The 20,341-nt window shown below is 31.6% G+C and overlaps 1 protein-coding gene and 1 long non-coding RNA gene across 2 annotated transcripts in view; both read left to right on the forward strand.

Moving 5' to 3' along the window:
• Positions 1-20,341, forward strand: part of LOC135841489 (nephrin-like) — a 216,152-nt gene that overhangs the window by 111,913 nt on the left and 83,898 nt on the right. The window lies entirely within an intron of this gene.
• LOC135840493 (uncharacterized) lies at positions 6,300-13,112 on the forward strand. The gene is made up of 3 exons (XR_010557752.1): positions 6,300-12,036; positions 12,150-12,342; positions 12,433-13,112. It is a non-coding gene; the product is annotated as an uncharacterized LOC135840493 (long non-coding RNA).

A 20,341-nucleotide genomic window follows, 5' to 3' on the forward strand; every position in this document is an offset into this window, starting at 1 on the left:
AGATGGTGTCATATTAAGGATTCGTATATGCTTCCCGACACAGAAACTGCGGCGTACGTAGGTCTAGGTAGTAGGTAGGTACCCCTTTTATAAACTCTGTGTAAAACCATAGGTAGTATGTTTCACGGTTTTCAAAACAAGCACCTGAAACATTTCCACATGGGTGGTGTGTCGTCGACGTCGTATATAATTTACCAGGACACGCGAAAATGTAATTATGTTTGCTTTATCAGTGATTAAAGAGGATTTAACGAACGAGTGTTTGCCTTGTCGTCATCCTCTCTCGATATGTTAGCGCAGGCTGCAACGTTCGCGGGCGTATTTTCGAATTGTTGCATGGTTCTTGCTGTACTTACTTATACTCTGCCAGTACGCTATTGCATATTTTATAGGGTGCCTGTGCAGTGTGTATGAAATGCAACCAGTATTAGCGTAGGCGTCGTTACGTGTAATGCCAAGTATCCAGGTAATCTGAAAACTAGCCATTATTAGTTAGCCTAATATCCAAATGTTAAGGAACTTGAATTAAATTTTAATCTGATTTTCGAAATGGGGAGAATTTTAATTGTTCTAATTACCTACATTGTAAAGCACGCGAGTACGTTTCATGTTTCCGGCCATAGTGGGTGTTTTTTTCAGTGTCAAGTTGTGTTGAAAGGGTTGCATTACACAGTATTGTTATAAAGAAAAAAGTTACTTACGAAAGTTGGAAAAATATATTGAATAAAACACAATGTTTTCTTTTTGTGTACCTAGTTAAGTAGTTTTTATGCGTAAATCAGAAAGGTGTAAACTTTTTTAAAACATAAAATTGATAAAAATTCAGATTAACATGGTAAAATAAAATATCTAAAATAAAAATCAATAAAATTTAGATTAATCAGTATAAAATAAAATAGGGAAAAAAAATTGATAAAATTCAAATTAATTGAGATAGGATTGATGAAATTCATAGTAATCGAGGTTTTTTAACTATCACACCTAGATAAGTTTACAGACAATTTACGCTTTCTAGGAGAGTGAGGCGGTGTGAGCGTGTCATCATCTGTATTTGAAAATTCCATCCTCCCAAATTTTATTGGCATTGGCATTGTTATCAATAAAATACGTTCAAATAGCTTAATTCAGTGTACTTACTGGAGTCAACCTCGATGGTGGTTCTGGCCATCTCGGTAGTCCTCCAGACATCTTCATTCACACAATTAGGTAATGGTAGGTACATCAAGGGTGTAGTTTGTTAAGCTTCATAAAATCTGAAAAAATAGGTAATGGGTATAATTTTATTGAAAAATATTTATCAACCTTTAGTCCTGTAGTTAAGATTAAGGTTTAAGAAACTATTATTGTGATACGTGTTGTCAATAAAAAAATGACTCTGGTAAATTTTAAAACACTTTTTATTGATATAAAAACTCATGAATTTTTATACTGACCTGTTTTGAAAATTAATAAGATTCTGCAAGAATCAATTCGTGGATCGATGATTTTTTGTTTTAAATGACATCAATTATTCGAACAATAAAAAATAACTTTTTTTATTAGCCAATCAATGAATGATCGCAAAATTATAAACCAATCGTACTCGAATGACAAGTATGATTTAGATGCTTTCGACAACAAACACTTATGGGAGAATAACCTCAAACCAAAATAACAATATTCGTTGAAGAATTTCTTAATATTAACTTACCTGACATTCATAACATTCCTTGGGGAACGGGGCATAATTTAAAAAAAAAAACGAATGAAACTAGAATAAAAAAATAAAATTGTTACCATTATTAAACAAATGAAAATTCAAAAATAAAGTGAAAAACGATAAATTTTAATTTAAACAAATTGATGAAAATTGAATAAAATGACATAAAAGAATTGTCTAAAATTTATTAAAAATGACTATAAAAATGAATTGACGAAACTTGAATATAATGACATAAAAGCGAGATGTCTAAAATCGATTAAAAATGACTAGAGAACGGATTTTTATACATTGCATATTTTTATTCTGCAAAGATGATTGCGCATATCAATTTGATCTTTGCGATTCACACAATTGAGTCGATTGAGCCGCATTTGTTGTTGCATATTTTGCATATTTTGGTCATAAATGCATAAAACGTCACATTTCAACATTTTTAGTGCATATTTCCGCATTTGTAAGCGATTTTCTTCGTTTTTCTGCATTTTTTGAAAATTTTGGTAAGATTTTCAAAAGTTTTATCGTTCTTTTCCTCAAAGGAAGTGCCACTACGGAAAAATTCCAAAATATATTAAAAAAAAAAAATTCTCAAAAAATAAATATTTTTCTAGTAAAATTTACCAGATTTATAATTACGAAGAAAGCTTAACTTGTGTTATTGATTGTTTAAAAATTGAAAATTATTGAGAAATAATTACTGGATTACCGTTATTTTGAAAATTTCAGATTTCAGGAGTGAATTACCAAAGAAAATAGGTCTTCAAGTTGCTCTACTTGAAAAATGCTGTCTTTAGACATAAAAAAATGCATATTTACGTCATATTTCAGCCATAATAAATGCATATTTTCAAGTTTTTCGTGCATAAAAATCCGTTCTCCAAAAATGACTATAAAAATGAATTGACAAAAATCAAATAAAATGACATACTAAAAAACTAGGATAGACGTGGTCTCTTAATAGTCACATCTTACCAAATTGATGCCGAGTTTACTTTTTCCACCACGCAGACTCCCTGGCATGCTGGAAAACTCCATCGACTCTTCTTTAAAATTTGTGATTGGTTTGGAAATGTAGCTTAATTTTTTTGGTCAATTTACCTATTAATTTGCAGTTAAGGTTAATGGTTAGAAACCAGTTAACAAGCCTGATAATTTCTATTTGCAAATTTTGAGTATTGCGATGGGCACATTTTATTTGGGTTAATTGGTTAAATTTGGTTCGTAGTTGAAGAATTTTTATTTTTACTTGAAAATCAATTAAATTAAACGAAAAATAAGAAGATTGTACGAAAGATTATCAAAAAGGAAAGATTTTGAAGGAAATTAGGTTTGTAAAATAAAAATTATTTGCCTTAAGTAGTTATGAATTTTATTGGAATCATTCATAATTGTCATTAAGGTGATTAATTTATATTGAAAATAGGTATGAAGGTTCCATGTATGATTTCTTTATCACTATATGTAAGGTTCTCTGCAGAAAGGGCATTTTTCTGTTATATGCCTTGCACAACCAATGCAACATTTGGTGTGACCACAAGGAAGATAGACACTTATATGCACATTCAAAATGATGAGGAATGTGTACTTTGAATATTATTATTTTGATTTTTTTCAAAAATTAATTCATTAATGCGAAATTTGGTGGTTTTTACATTGTCAATTCCATCAATGTACATAGTTTCTTTTTATCATCTCCTGGGAGGTCATCATAAAATAATTTAATGATACAATTTACAAGAAAAAGTGTTCAACTTTTTTTTGTAAAATAAAATAAAAATAAAACACAAAAAATCAATAAAATTGAAATAAAATGATAAAATAAAAAAAATAATTGATGAAATTAATAAAATTAGAGTGGTCAATAAAAAATTTGTGGTACCTACATATGTATCTAATTGATAAAAGCAATGAAATTGAAATAGGATTTTAGTACAATTTAGGCTTGTTAATTTGACTGTCACAGTGGTATAAAATAATAGAAAACTTACATTTTTGATATCTTTGAATTCTTCCATTTTAATTTTATCCTTATTCGTTGAAAATACGTATTTGAAAGGTGAAGTTTGGTCAGGTTGTTTTGAACTGCGAAGTTACGAATCACTTAAATGGTATGAAATAAATCTGGATATGATAACAAATCATAGAAGTTCTGCTTATAAAGTCCAATGATAAGGTGACTATTATTTTTCGTGTACGTGATAATTTTTTTGAGTTTTCTTTGCGAAAAAAATTGAAAATTTGCCACCCCTAAAATTTTGCCCCCCTGGGCTACCACCCACTCTATCCAGTGCCATATGCCTAAATCCAGGGCTGATCGATGCATTTTTCTGCCTTGAGCAATAAAAAGGCAGACAGAACTAGACATTATAGGGTTGAAATTGACTATTGAAAGTATGCAATGAAACAAATTGGGTTTACTTGGAATTGGATACACAAACATATTATTTGGTGTAGGTATATAGGTAGGTACTGCAGAGATATTATCGTTTTTACCAGCAAACACTTGGAACCATAAACACTATTTTAAAATACACAAATACTAGACTGAAATTTGAAACGATGGGGGATGCAGAGCAGTAAAATTTGTTCAAGCGACCTGTATCTAAGTATGTGCTGTAGTGCTGTGTTACTGTTAAGGGTTGGTAGCGTACTATGCTTATGTAAGTACATGTATATGCCGGTGAAAAATCTTTTAGTAAAACGATTAAAATATTTCATTTTCAAAGGCCGCTATGCTACGCAGTGAGATCGTAAATCATATTTTATCGCGAAATCTTTCACTTTTAAATGCGTTCACGCAGTATGAACGAGGCGGCACTTTAGTATCGAAATCACTGCTGGTTGCTGTTTTGTGTGTTCGGCGGCATTAATTTGATAGTCGTCCCTTTGGTGTGTTAAATCACTGGCAAGCAACCCCCTAAGACGGAAATACAACGCGTAGACTCTCTTTAAGGCTCTTCGGTTATTATTCTGGTAAGGTACACGATGACGATGATTATAATGATAACCATTGTGTAGTCAAAATCCGTGTTAACACGATGTAACCGGGGTCAAGCACGTACCGCATTGTGATTAAATGCCCAAGAATTGTAATATAGGCGACCCGCGCCTTATGCTTGGCTCAGCTTACTGATAATAATCTTTTTAATATCACGCATTATTACTATGAGTTAGTAGGATACGATAAGACTGATATAATGATAGCACGCAGCCTCCTCGCTATATTCTATGTACCTACTACCTACTTCTAATACTTACTATCTTACCCCGAATACATGCGAAAATTTCATTTCTTGTTTGTAATTATATTAATTGAGACTTGAGAGGTAAACCCCTTTTAAAGTACCATATCCTATGTTCATTTCATTTTGAACCAAAAGTAGGTTGATACTTAGATACCTACCTACCTACCTACCTACCTACCTTTATTCTAAGCAACAGGTTGTTCAGTATCTACCTAAGCAATCCAAGAAATGTACCTACTTGTATAGCGTATACCAATTCTCAGACATTTTTTCATTTCACTTATGGGTCATTCCACGTCAATTCGACCAAAAAGTGGTATGGGGGGGGAGTGGTGATTTTTTTTTAAATTTCCCTGCGGAAACTGGAAAGACCTTCCGAAGGTATGACCAATGACGCAAATCGCAGCCTCTACCCCTTTTTTAAAGGCTGCTAGGGGGTGTCAAAGTTTTTAATGAACTTGAAGTATATCATCCATTTCACCTGTGGATTACTCAATAACCGCGATACTTACTAAAATTAGACTTTTTCCAATAGTTAGGGGTTTTGAAACGCTTTTTGGAGGTATCATAAAAATCAGTGTTGCCATTTTTTTTCGTACGAAAAATTGGATCGAAAAGTTTCAGAACGTATTTTTCATATATCGTTCCGACTTTCAAAAGTTCTGAAAAAAATATATTATGGACAACTTTTTATACTGAACAACATTATTTAAAAAAATGGGATGGCATCATTTCGTAAAGTCGATTTCAAACAATTGAAAGTTTGCGAAAAAATGTGATTTTTTGATTTAAAACATGAAAAAAAGTTTTGATCGGTGAAGTTGACTCATTTCACCCTTATTTTTACGTACCCCTTGAAAAAGTTGAAAAAACTCTTTCACTCAATAAAATGAACCCATCACAAAAAAAATCAAAATTCGAAAAAAATTCAATTTTCAGTTCCAAACATCAGAAAAAGTTTAAATTTATTCAGTTGTCTTATTTTGACCTCTTTCTGAGAAATTTCATAAAAAAGTTGATAAAAATTGCACTCATGCCCAAAAAATTAAAATTCGTTTATTTTTTCAACTATCTCAGAATTTTGGATGTTTGTGATGAGTTCATTTCATTGAGTGAAAGAGTTTTTTAAACTCTTTCAACGGGTACGTATAAGTAAGGGTCAAATGGGCCAACTTTATCAATCAAAACTTCTTTTCATGTTTTAAATCGAAAAATCGCATTTTTTTTCGCAAACTTTCAATTTTTTTAAACCGACTTTACGAAATAATGCTATCCAAATTTTTTAATACCGTTGTTTGGCTTAAAAAGCTGCCCATAATATATTTTTTTCAGAATTTTTGAGAGTCGGAACGATATGAAAATTACGTTCTGAAACATTTCGAGCTAATTTTTTGTACGAAAAAAAATGGCAACACTGATTTTTATGATATCTCCAGAAAGCGTTTCAAAACCTCTAATTATTGGGAAAAGTTTCATTTTAGTAGGTATCGCGGTTATCGAGTAATCCACTGCTGAAATGGATGATATAGTACTTATTCAACTTCATTAAAAACTTTGACATCCCCTAGCAGCCTTTCAAAAAGGGCTAGAGGACTGCGATTTGCGCCATTGGTCATCCCTTCGAAAAGTCTTTCCAGTTTCCACAGGAAAAATTTGAAAAAAATCGCCGCTCCCCACCCTCAAATACCACTTCTTGGTCGAATTGACGTGGAATGACCCTTTTTGTTAATGACATCCTAGCATATCACAGCTGTTCAACAAAAATATTAAAATTCACTAAAAATCGAAAAATCATTTCTGAAACTGGGGAAATATTTTGGAATGCAATGGTATCAAATTTTTTGGTCATTATTTCCAATTTCACAAATCAATGAAATGTTATTAGGTAATGAAAAAAAAAAAAAATTTTAAATTGATGATTAAAAATAAAACCTATAAGTACGAATAAAGTCCAGTGCCACCATATGCAGTAGTTGAGCTTTTTTTCGAGGAAAATTCACTCTAAAAAATATACAGAAATGAAATTGGTTACAATTTTTTACAAAACTTCACGTGATCGATTGAATGCCTATACATTAAGTTTAGTTGGTGGGTTGGCATTTGTGTGATACGTTTTGTATCACGTTTATTACAAATAAATCAAAACATTTTCGAAAGCCGAATTGTGTGAGATTTTTTTTATTATGTCGACCATTGTGTATAGCTATATTCACCAGCTTCATTGTAATTCAATAGAACATCTATGATTCTTAATGTCTTCAGTTTGCGTTCTATATGAATACTAATATCGATATCGTAGATATTTTTCCAGCTATATTCGTATTGATTATACGCGTTGAAATTCGGCCTCTTGGCCAACACTAGCATGAGAAGGGAAGGAGGGAAGGGTGAATTTGGTGGAGTTTTAATGAAATAATGCGTACACGTGTGGTGTGCTATCCATCAGAGGAAAGATATTCGCGTGCACCAATTAAATATATCATTTTTGCCTCCGATTGTATCTGCAAATGTAGGTAATTTTATGGGCCTCAATGAACAAAGTTGGTATGCTTACGAAACATTATCGCATCGTCGGTGTAAATGTATCATTCTAATTATAGCCGCGTATATACACAAAAATTGGTTAATTTTTTACTTCTCTCTTAGGCTTAGGTCTGCCATCCATGCAACTCGACCATGCTCGAACGAAAGGCTTGTCATTTACATTTAAAATTAATTACCGTATTGTGGCATCGCTTGTCAAATGAGTCTACTGCGTATACCTATAGAAGATGGCTGTACCTTTTGTGAGGTATCTTTGTTCTTTTTCGGTTTCACACCTTCGTATTGTTCTAAGTTTACTATTTCTTCTCTTCTTCGTTCTGCTAATTTACTCGTCATTGGATCCCCGCGGCAAGCCTTTTTAGTCTCGAGTTCTCGCAGCAAACGTTTGGTTATTTAACTCGGTGTTCTGTAGGCTGAAACATTGTATTGAACCTGAACGTTTAAGTAGCTTGAAAAGACACGAGTATCTGGTCGAGTGTTTTTATAAAGAATTTCAAATGTATTGTGGTCGTGTCAGATGTTTCATCGTAAGGAAGCACCTTTTTGCGATGTAGGCGAAAAGTCACTTACCTTTGAAATAACATCGCGAATAAGTACAAACCTTTGATATTGTTTTTCATATAGGTGGGATATTGCTGCAAAAAAAAAAAAAAAAAAAAAAGCTATAGGTACCAAGAAATTCCCCAATGGAGCATTCGCATCTCGCATCGTGTTGTGATAACTAAGTAAACAAAAGCCGCTTAACGTTTATAACAATATCATCATTATCGAAATCATAGCCTCTAAAAGGTAGCTTAAAACCAGGATACATTTCCCCAGCGTCATTTACCCTAAACGTATTATAAGAAGGAAATGTTTAACATATGTAATTACCTTATGGATGGATGAGTTGGGATTTAAAAACACGCGTAAATGAACTTTAATGGAAATTTTAGCTTTTCTATGGTTATTGGTGCGTTATCGCTTAGGCCAAGTGTGTACCGGTTAGTGACAGAAACGAGCAAAGTTTTACTCCAAAACGTTCAATTCTGGTGTACGTTTCACCGTGCAAGCGAATAAATTAAACCTCTTAATAGACTGGAATTTTATGTTGTGGTTAAAATGTGCGAAACGCCTATTTTAAAGGTTCGCGTGTTCATTTTTTTCTTCCATCCTACGTAAATTCTTCTTTCTCAGTTCGGGGTCTTTGCTTTTTTCCCCCTCTGTGTTTCTGGGTTATTTCTTTCCTCATCTACGGCGTTAATCCCAAATCACCATGTTATCAATGTTTGAATACACCATCATTGGTCATAATATTATAGTTGGCAAAGTTTCACCGAATATTGAAAAAAAAAGAAGCAAAAAGCAAACGAACTTGGTAAAAAGTTGAATAGTTGTAACGTAACTGTTAACCCTAGAGGGACTTCGATTCAAGTTTGAAGTTGTGCATTATTCTTTTGATAGTTATTCGCAATGAATGGATACGTTATAGACGCTTCAAGCTACGTGTATTGGTGCTGTCATTCAACTTTGAAATGAAAAAAAAAGAGAGGTATCAGCAAATAAAAATAATTTACAACTGCATTTTAAGAGGGAAAAAAGTTATTCGAATTTTCGTATGGGTAAAATCGTATACATATGAGCATAGGTAATACAGTATGTTCCAAAAGTCGAAAATTTTCATTTTTTTTTTTAGAAAAAACGTTGGTAGGTACTTATCGAAATTTTCATGCGTACATAATGTAAATAGTCAACAAAAATATGTGCACGATCGTGGTGTTATCGAAATAAAACGCACGAAGTAAAATGGAAACACTTTTATTTTGAATTACTTAAAATACTAAAACATTAAAACTTTAAAAACTTGAATTTATATCGGATTAAACTGTTTTAAAAAAACTGAATTAGAACTTGTAACTGATTTGAAGACTGAATTAAGAACTTACCAATTTTTATAAAATAATGTGTGCTTTTGGTGGGATTTCCTTTAAATTCTCAAGTTCTAATTAATTTTACTCTAGAAATAGCCTTCATTTATATAAAAAATCAAGGAATAATAAGTTGAAAGGTTAAAAAAAGTAAGATAATCCAATCAGTAAATAAAAATAATGAAAGTAATTGAAAATCATGAAAGGATAATGAAAAGTCTAAAAGTCAAATGTAAATAACCAGTTGAAAGGTCAATAAAATAATCCTATATGTAAATATAAATTACGAAAGTATAATAAGTAAAAATGAAAAGTCTAAAAGTAAAAGTCAAAAAGTTCGCGCGATAACGGGTCTAAATAATTTCAACCACCGTGATTCATCATGAAAAGAGTAGGCTCCCTTGACTCGCAGAGCTGTTGTGATGAAATAAATCAATGGATCTTCAAAGCTATATCAGAAGAAAGCTGGAAAATCGCAGTGTATAGTAGATAAGTATGGTACAGCAAAGAACGTGAGTATGGATATTTTTTAATACACCACCATCGTATGTATTTATTCATTGTGTGGTTAACCAAATTTCAAAAAAATTCACTTTGGATACATCAAATTACCTACAAGGTCGAAAATACTCGTAAGTGAGCATAACACTTTCATCACTCCGAAGACCATTTCGCTGAATAAATTTTTATTGATCGTGTTTTCTTTTACAAAATATTACTGTATCTTCGGATCTAATTTCCTTAATTGACATTCTCCGGATAAAATTTCTCCCGAATGAATTTTCTCGAAAAATTTCATTTTCAGAGGTTAGAATTCTTTGCCTAATTTTGTTTGACAAAAAGCGAGTCTATAGGTAGAAATTCTAGCAATATTTTTGAAATAACAACTCAATGCTTTTAAAAACCATAAATAATACCAATCATTAAGCAACATATAGCGTAGGGGTGTTTTTTTCGGTTTTTACGACGACATAAAAAAATCGCATTCAACAAATAGTTTTGTTTTTGTGCAAGCCAATTATATAATATCTACTCGTATCTATGTGTACAGAACACGCGTCAGTCAAACGGAGTGCGATAAACAAAAAATGTCGATGTATAAAATTTTTTTACAACTTCAATATCCTTCAAAGAGAGTAAACTAGGAAAAAAACTAGCAAACGTATCAAAATTTTTATGCACCATTAAACAAACATTACTCTCCTATACTTGGGCCAAAAGTCAATAAAACTTTTCGCCACACAGTGCAACGTTGAAGAAATTCGAAATTTTTTTCCCCAAGACCTATGTTTAACTACATTTTGATTAAGCTCGATGGGTATACGGAACATATACGGTTAAGTCTGAGAAAAAGTTTAATATCTACATGTATATCGAAGTCGAAGAAATTTCAAACTTGCAATCTCTTATGGTTTCCTTTTTGTACTTTTTTGAGTAAGATATGGAAGAGTTTGGTCATTTTTATCGATAAGAAAAAGTAAAAAACTGCTGCTGCAATAAGAAATAAAAAAATGATAGAAATATAAACACGAAAATACACTTAGGTACCATTGAAACAAGTCGGGAAAATTTTTAAGCGCCAGTTGTTTTCATATTTTTATTGTGTGAAACGCAAGTCGTAATAATTTCATTATCGTAATTTTTATCAATTTTAAAAACTGTACCAACTTCGTTTTTGCTGGCTGCAGGCGAAATGATTTTCTCGTATTAGTGGCGCATTCAGATCGTAAAACTATTATTTGAAATTTCTTACGATTGTAATTGTATCATTGAAAGGTACTAAACTTTATGGAAGAATATGAGAATTTTTTTGTGTAGATACTTATGGTATAGATTTTTGTAGATATTGAATTAGTGTGTAAAAATCGTAATCTCTGAGTAGGTATCTACTCACGACCTAATCTTATTTTATACTATGTATTGACTCAGTTTATTCATTTTGTTTTCATTTTTTATTTTTTTTTTAAACTACTGTAAGTACCTGGTGAGAGATTTTTTTATGTGAAAAAAGCACAGAATTTTAATTATGTACCAAAATATTATATTTTAATATTATTTGTATAAAAACCTAAAATATTTGTGTATAGGCTTACTTACCTATTATTTTAATGAATTGACAAGATGTATCAACTACTAATTATAACCTATTTGCAATAAAATAAAATATAATGTCATCTACTTATACTTAAGCATTGGGTGAAGAAGTTTCCACCATCACAGAGCAATTCACAACTTTTTCAATTGTTCAGCATCCCGAGAAAAACTGTAACATTTTCGTATGTCTTGCTCATTATTTTTCGATGCACCTAGTACCTCTACTCGTACCTACTCGTAGTTCAAAGATTCAAGGAGTCAGCTGGATATCAAAGGATAAGGATACGCAACCAGCATTCAGTAGTTTCTGCTGGAAAAATCTCGGCAGTATTTTCATATTTCTACTCGACAGAATGGGTTTCTTACGATATCAGCGATTTTCTTGACGACTTGTTATTCAGCACTCTTGACTGCATATACCATCAATCGTTATTTGCTGGTTTACGTAAATTTCTGATCGTGAGCCCAAGCATACCCCCATAAAATGGAGAATGGATCAGAAAACTATCATTTTGAAACGAAGTGTGACATCTGTGATATCATATAGGTGAGCTCATTTCTTTAATTTTTGGTGGTCAGTGTGCCTAGATTTACATAATTAATTTAATTATACTTGTCTTATGAGCATTCTTCAAAATGTTTTTTTTTTGTTCATTTCAGGAGTTATGGTACCTACTCATTGCCTCATGAACCTTTGCATTTAGGTATTCTTATTCAAACTGTCATTCATGTGGGAGATTTCACTAGTATTTATGGTTGATACTTTTGGTAATGCTGAGAGACAATTCAATTTTGTGCAGATTGGATCTCCTAGTAACAAAAGTCCCCGAAGGATTATCGAATCTACTGACAGGTAAATTATGATTGAAATTTTCACTGCAATATTGAAAATTCATCATGGGTGTATCTACCTGTCTTACTTATCATCAATTGCTCCATACAGGTTTCCTCATATTGTTTGGCTCTAAATAGGTACCCGTTATTCAAACAGCTAAAGACTCCTTTCAAAGACAAAGAAACAAAGTAATTCAGTGAGCTTATGAAGAAGTGCAGAAAGATGGTTGAAATTGGTTGTATGTACGAGTTCAAAGAGCCAGCTTCTGCAGATTTCCTACCGAATGAGATGCTGTTTCTTCTTGCATTACATAGTACGAGTATTTTTGCATAAAATTGGTGATGTTGAAGTACCTAAAATTGATCCTGAGATGAATGATGATTTCCTACTCAAATACTCATGTTTGACAAATCGAAAAAAATAAAATAAATATGTAGGTATATTTACCTAGTGTGTGATACTTTGTAAGCTTCAGTTATCAGATTATTGTCTTAATAAGAGCGTGGTTGTGTAAACTTCTACATATTTAATAAAAATATTGCGTTGCGATTAACTTGTTAATTGTTGGTAATTCATTAGCCGAATTTATTAATTGTTTGTGTGTTTACGTTACGTACCTACTTTTAATGTTGTAGTTGAATTTTTAAATAGGATACTGAAAATTTATTAAGTGTATGTACATGTAACTGCAGTACTGTTAACAATTTAATTTTTTATATGTACAATGAAATAACGCGTTCATTTTCATTTCAACTCAAAAAAGGCGCAAAAAATAAAATTTTTAACCATTGAAAAAAAGTTAAATAAGAAAATGGTATGATATTCTCCTCCCAAAAAGTCTATCTAAATCCCTGACTCGTATTAAGCGAGCGGAATTTCTTTGAAATGCATTCTTTTTGGGTATATTTCGCTTGATTTTTCATAAAAAATGTGTAAGTTAGATGGAAGAGCAGAAATTCAGATAAATCATCACAAAAATAGTGAAAATGGGAGTGATGCGATTCGTCAATGAAACCAAGTATATGGTATGGAAATTAAAAAAATTCTGACCAAAAAAGTCGGTTTCTAGAGCACGAAATGGTGTCGGGCACTTCTTTTTTTTAATGGTTTGAGCAGGCGTCACGATAATCGAAATGTGAATTCTGAAAATTGCCATCGATAGACGGGAAAAATAGAAATACCTAAATAGGTACATACGATACGAGTATTATCAAAAAATTACATTTTTATCAATAGATACGGGTTCGGCGACATTGATGGAATCATTTTCATAATTTCAAAATCGATTTTTGAGGTCAAAAAATGTAAAAAATTGTATAACAATTTAGGAACCTTCATTTCGTACCGTTGGATGAAAAAATTCCTAGAATCGAAGTTAAAAAGCGTTTCAAATAAGTAGGTATCTAAATTTTTCTGAAGAAATTTGGTTTTAATTTTTCAAAATTATTGAAAAAAGAAAAAAAGACCAGAAGAAAAATGCATAATACCTTATTGATTAAATTGAAATCTTCATTTGTGTACTGAAGTGCTCGTACTTCCATCAAAACCAATATTAATATATTTTGAGGTGTTCTGTGTGAGTTTACCTTTCATATATAACGTATAGCCTTCAGCTATAATACGATCGAGTTCCTTTTAAGCAGGTATGTATGAAAATTATGTGCATTAAATATATTGGAAGTTATGAAGCTAAATACTTGGCAGGGATTATAAGGTATTTCGTTTTAAAATACATACTTACATAGTACGATATCATATACATACGAGCTTTAGACATTTTCGAATGTTCTTCTGCAAGATACTGGAATCTCAGTTTCGTATATTCGTTTATTCATCTGTCTTGTTACAGTAACTTGAAGTCTGAAAGTACAGTGTATTATTTTTGGGTAAAAAATGGAAAACTTCATGGTGTAGGTAGATACATAATATCTCCGGATATCAGTCAGTTGTCAAAATTTCATTATATAAGATTACCTACCGCGTTATACTGGTGTGTAGAATTTGATATGAATGAGTTTAACGTGTTTCCATAATGTATGGGGATAGGCTTATGGTAATTGGAAATATGTATTTTTAGCTGAATTTCGATAGCGACGCGTGCATAGATACCCATCTAATGCTTTACATAAGTTTTTGAAATGATATGTGGAGATGATGAAATTATTTTTCATTGATAGAAAAAATTGAAGAAGAAGAAAATGTCATTCATTTTATTTTCAAATTTTAAAATATCTGTTTGATGAAAAATTAATTTTTTCAAATTTTTCCCCCATTTTATACCTATTTTGTAACATTCTTTAACCAAATCATGTAGGAAAGTATTGAACTTCTCTATTTTGTGAGGTTCCAATCCAAATTAAACTGTAACAATTTCACTGAGTAGCTCAGTTGAAGGGGAGAGGAAAAATCGGACTTGAAAAAAAATTGGGCACCAGCCACAAATTTCTGAAAAAGAAAGATTTTATTACAAAACGATAATAATAAGAGAGTTCAATGTGCCTAATGTGGCATTTTTAAAACTTTGTTCCCCTGCAGTTGTTCTAAATTCTTCTTCCTTTCTGCCACTGTACCATAAGCCATGAAAAATAAAGCCATCGTTCTCTTTGGACATTAAATATATAACAAAATACAACACACGCATCGAGTAAAAAATTATGCGTTACGTTTTTTCATCAATCACGAGAGAAGCGCGAAGATCACGTATCAGCCTATCGAACAATTGTCATTCGCGAAATCCCCAGCAATTTGTAAATTCGGTTTCAAACTGGCGAGGAAAAAATGTATAGACTATTATAAAAATCTGAGACCTACAATAAAAAGATTTTTTCCAGTTAATGATAAGTCACGTCTGCAACCATCTGTTACATTCAACCCTTAAAGAGTTGAATTATGTCACAGAACATTCGCACAAAGACCAAAAATGAAAATTTTTTTCTACAAATTTTTAATAAAAGTATTCCACCGTTGACTTCGCATCGCCTCGGTATCGTCAGGTTTCTGCGGCAAATATCAAATAACTATTCATGCCGGATTCGAGTATTTACCTCCTGGTCGCAGATTTCGTCGCAATAGACACCGAACAAGAAATCTATGTAAACAGAAGGTTGCTCGGTATATACGAGTAGCGTCGCGAATAGAATGCGGATAAATTAGAAATTCCAAGCGACAAATTTATGTTAGCGGCAATAACGACTTTGTAAAGAGGAGTGTACGCGAAAAGGTCGATGGGCGAGCGATTTAATAAATAAAACATTACGTCCTTCCAAATATAAATATATACGCTGGACATAGAATTAATGTCTCTTTCTCCCAAGAAATAATAAGCTGACCACATAACGAACTCAATATTCCGGTTTGGCGTTTAATAAAAATCAAACTCCAAGGGGAGAATCGGTAAGACTTTTATTTTCTCTTATTTCGAGCATAGGATGAAATATTGATTCTGCAGATCTGAAAATAGTCACCATTTCCGAGTTTTTCCGTTTTCCCTTAGATGCTGCTTTCCTCTTCTATTCTTCTCTCTCTCTCTCTTTTTTTTTGGCTGAAAACTTTTACGTTCTTTTTATTTCTTAATAAAAGTGACCACTAAGATGTGTAATGTTGGAAGACTCGAAAATCTTCATTCTTAATGCCGACATATGAACTCTTGTTGCTGCTTGAAATAGGTTTTACGAGCTGATTTCGTTTTATTAGAAAAACAGCGTAAGAAAAAAAACACAGCGCGAGTGACCCACTGAACGCAAATTTTGCCAAGTTTCAAAAAAAGAGTAAATTGTTTTTCCAATTTCAATGGAATTGAAGTGGTTTTAAAAGAATTTACATAAGGTCATATTAAGGATTTGTCAGTTTGGAGGTTGAACCAATGCTATGGTAGATTTTTAAAAATCGTCGATATTGGGTAAGCGTTTTATCTTTTTCCTTTTTCTTTTCTAGTACCCGATTTACCATTATATGTTTTCCTTTTCTCTTTTTTTTCTTTTTCTTCCACAGTGATTGTATTTGGTTGAGTTCGAGGCATACAATGTATACTGTTGACTTCTCTCAAAGTAATGTTTTCGATGTTTTGCGGCTTCGAACTGTGTTACGTTTAAGAAATTGCGAAACAAAAATTTTCTCCGAGTCTTTGACACTATTTGTAGATAAGTTGAAAGTAAATTTTACAACTTTGTGGTAAACACTTTAGCAATAATGTGTCAAATAATTCTATTGGTGTAATACCAGAAATAAGCTGTCGAAAATGCTTCAAAAGGTAAATTACCCCCTTGAGTTCGTAAACTAACAGTAGAAAGTATTACCTATTTAAACAACAAAACATTTCGAATCAGAATAGCTGAATAGGTATGTTTACCTATTATAATATGTATGTACATATAAAAAGGGTTTGTTATTTTTTTTGAATATTGACTGGACTATATTTTAGGAAAAAATCTGAGAGATTTAAATGAGATTGGAAGATGAATAGAGGCCCATTTTGATGCAATAAATTTACACTGTTATTTAAGAAACAACAAGTTTACTAATTTTTAACACTTTTATTAGATTTTTGAACAGAATGATAAAATAGAACTACAACATTAAGAAGAGAAATACATATAACTAACTTTGCATTAGAGGATTGTATAGGGAAAAAGAATAGGAAAAAAAGATAGGATGAACTTTGGTTTGAGTTAAGGAGAAAGAGTTGTGAAATAATAGGAAATCGGAAAGAAAGGATAGAGTCAAAATGAGGTAACCAATTGAAGGGCTAATCGTGAAAGTCGCCTTAGTCATTTTTTTGTTCACACAACTTTAAACATTTTTTTTTTCATATTTCATCAATTTTAAAGGGAAAAATGAGTATTGTAATGCATTCTGGGATAGTTGAAGATGTTTTTTTAAATACTTGACCATGAAGTTTTTACATTATCACTGAAGCAGGACAACAACGCTTTCATTGATTTGTACAAAAATCATTGCTGACTAAGGCGACTTTCACAATTAGCCCTTCAATTGTAATATTGTGTAAAAAAACGGATTTTAAAAAGAGCAAAGTTTAAAATTAAGTAGGTAAGATGTAAGATAACAATACCTAAAATAATAAAACATGCATAAGGTGAAATATTCTATAACATCGTGTAATATGAGGTAATTCTATAACATAACATCCCTCCAGGGGTAATAAAAAAAAAACTAGATAAAGAAAAAGTGAAAAATAAGAACGATTTTGAAAAAGTAAAAAAAAAAAATGATTGAATAATAAAAGTTGAACAAAAAACAAATAGGTAAAAACAGAACTTTGAAAGTAAAAAATGAGAAATAAAAATTGATTACCTAAAATAATCTGTGTTTTTTGATATATCATCTCATCTGGTTAGATTAATATAATACACAATTTCCATTTAAGTCCTCTTGGACTTTGAATTTTTGGAGTTTCTTTTGTATCCATGGGTTCTTCTTTTATAGCTAGCAGTGGATGTGGAATCGAATATGGGTTGTAATTTTCCATTTGAATCTTGCTTTGAATTGGATCATTCCTTCATTCAATTGGTTAAATTTTGAAAACCACATCAATTTGGTTGTTCTTTAAATTGCCAATTTCACAATTCAAAATTTCAAAGTTATTATTTATTATATTAATTTGCTCATTCCGACACATTAGGTTACTTTGTTCTAACTGGATTATTTGATTGATTTTATTCTGTGCTATGATGAGATGGTGTTCCAATTGTCGAATTTTTATGATAGGTATTTACAAAAATATCGGCAGAATTGTCTGCAAAATCCATAATCAAGGAATAAAATAAATAAAAAACAAAAAATATAAAAATGAATAAGTAAAATAAAAATCATTAAAATTGAAAAAAAAAAGATATTTTTTTATCATCACATTCAACAGACAATTTGGTAGAATTGCTCAAAATGAAAATTTCTGAAAAAAAATGAAAATTTTTTGAAAGCTTCAGAATTTTTAATTGGGATATCAAGTAAAAATTAAAATGATGAAAATCTTGAAATTCATATTTTAAAATGTTGATGGAGGTTTTAAAACATGATTTTTGTCCGATCTATGTAAGTACATACTTTCAAGTAACCTAATTTGGTTTCATAGAAATTGGAGTGTGAGGTTGAACGTCTTACTTGACTTACACTCAAAAGCAGGATATTTTAAGTGAGAACTGTCTATTGTACAACTTATATTGTTTTCAAATTGTGTACATACATATACGTACTTACACTATCAATTCACTAATCTACAGTTGTTTTCATTTTTTATGTTTCAGGTGAGTACCTACCAGTTTGTCATTACTCATTAGAATTGTAGGACATGGTTATAAGTGAGTAAATTATAAACAAAAATTGAATTTTAAGGGAAATCAATGGAAAATTGAAATGCCGAAATATTCTCAAAAATTGACAAAATTAACCAAAAATGCGCTGCAAACTAAAAATTGGCCGAAATATGCATTTGTTCCTACAATGTACAAAACTATTCGCAACCACATTTGGGCGTATTTTACTCAGAATTTCACAAATCGCGTAGAAAACGTTGATATTTTGCAGTAAGGCGGAGCAAAAAAATACCTACAAGTCCTGATTTTTATTGTGAGGACTGAGCAGGTTTACATTGAATCAAAGACCCATCTAAAAAAAATTGAGCCTTTCCAGCCCTTCTGCAGGCTGAGCTAGTGATCCTCAAATTTGGGTCATTTTGGAAAAAAATGAGGGGTTTTTGAAGCTATTTTCAGAAAATGCTATTTCAATTTATGAACTTCTCTGATCCAGATGTTTTTTATATTTGATACGAGAAATCCTGTAGCACACTGTTTCACCTTAGACATCTTGTTTTGGAAAAACTATCGCTAGATTTGTTTTCAGCAAGTTGAAATATCCTAATACATGTCTACTTTGTAACTATTTTGATGAAATTTTTAAAATTTTTCAAATTCATATTTTTTATTTATTTTAGTGGTTTTTTATTCAATTGTGGAAAAATTGTAATTTTTGCAATCCAACAATCCTTAAATTTCTTGTAGCCGTAAAGGACAAAGGGGTAGGGAATGAGGGACTTTGCAAAAGTGACAAACTCGTATAAATAAGTAGGTTAGTAAAAAGCACGTTTGTTCGTTTCTCTTTTTCTTTCAAAATTCATTCTACTTTGATCTCTGATGATTTGAAATTTATACTGATGGGACAGTTTTGGGACATCCACCACATGCATTCCATTTATATATTGAAATCTATCCAACCTACCTTTGCTTATCCTGGTCTATACCCTTATCTCAAGTACGAGAAAGTATATCTTATCACAAGTTAGTGGATCACCCCAGATTTCTGCCCCTTTTACTTTGAAATTATGCGAATCATCTTACACCAACACAACTTGGATTGCTTGATAGGAATCATTGCAGATATCTAACACCCTGTAGACTTTCTAGGGTGAAAGAAGTAAACAGAGTATAGAAATGTATGGTGTTTCTTACTTGTTAGGAGAACGTAGACAGCATAATGGATACAAATTCGTAAAATTTCTCATTCATAAACATTCTGAAAACTCCTTCATTATCTTGAAGATAATTCAAAATACCGGCGCAAAATGATGAAAAATTTGAGAAATTTTTTTGTGTCTGCGTCTCTGTGCATGAAAAATGTCGCCTTTATCTCTCGGTGGCATTAAATATTACGCTTTTATATCGAGAATATCACGCAAACAAATTGTTACACGCCTTCAGACGATAAATAATTTATCACTGCGACGGATAAATGTGACAAATATAACATATTGTAATGGGTCTTATGGACCTTTTCAATTAAATGATTGACGAACTGAATAATTAATACTTTCACTTTATTTCACGAATTTAACACAAGTATATACAGAAACAATAAGCTTAAACCGAAGCTAAACTTAAGACTTTCGTCTACAAGATAGAAAACCGAATCATACCAAACCCTGGACTCACCAGAGTATTTGTAGGGAAAAATCATCATGTAAAGGGTTGGCTAAAAGACATTTTGACTTAAATTGCTTAGACATTTT

This window comes from Planococcus citri, chromosome 3 (genome assembly GCF_950023065.1).
Source record: "Planococcus citri chromosome 3, ihPlaCitr1.1, whole genome shotgun sequence".
Taxonomy (NCBI): domain Eukaryota; kingdom Metazoa; phylum Arthropoda; class Insecta; order Hemiptera; family Pseudococcidae; genus Planococcus; species Planococcus citri.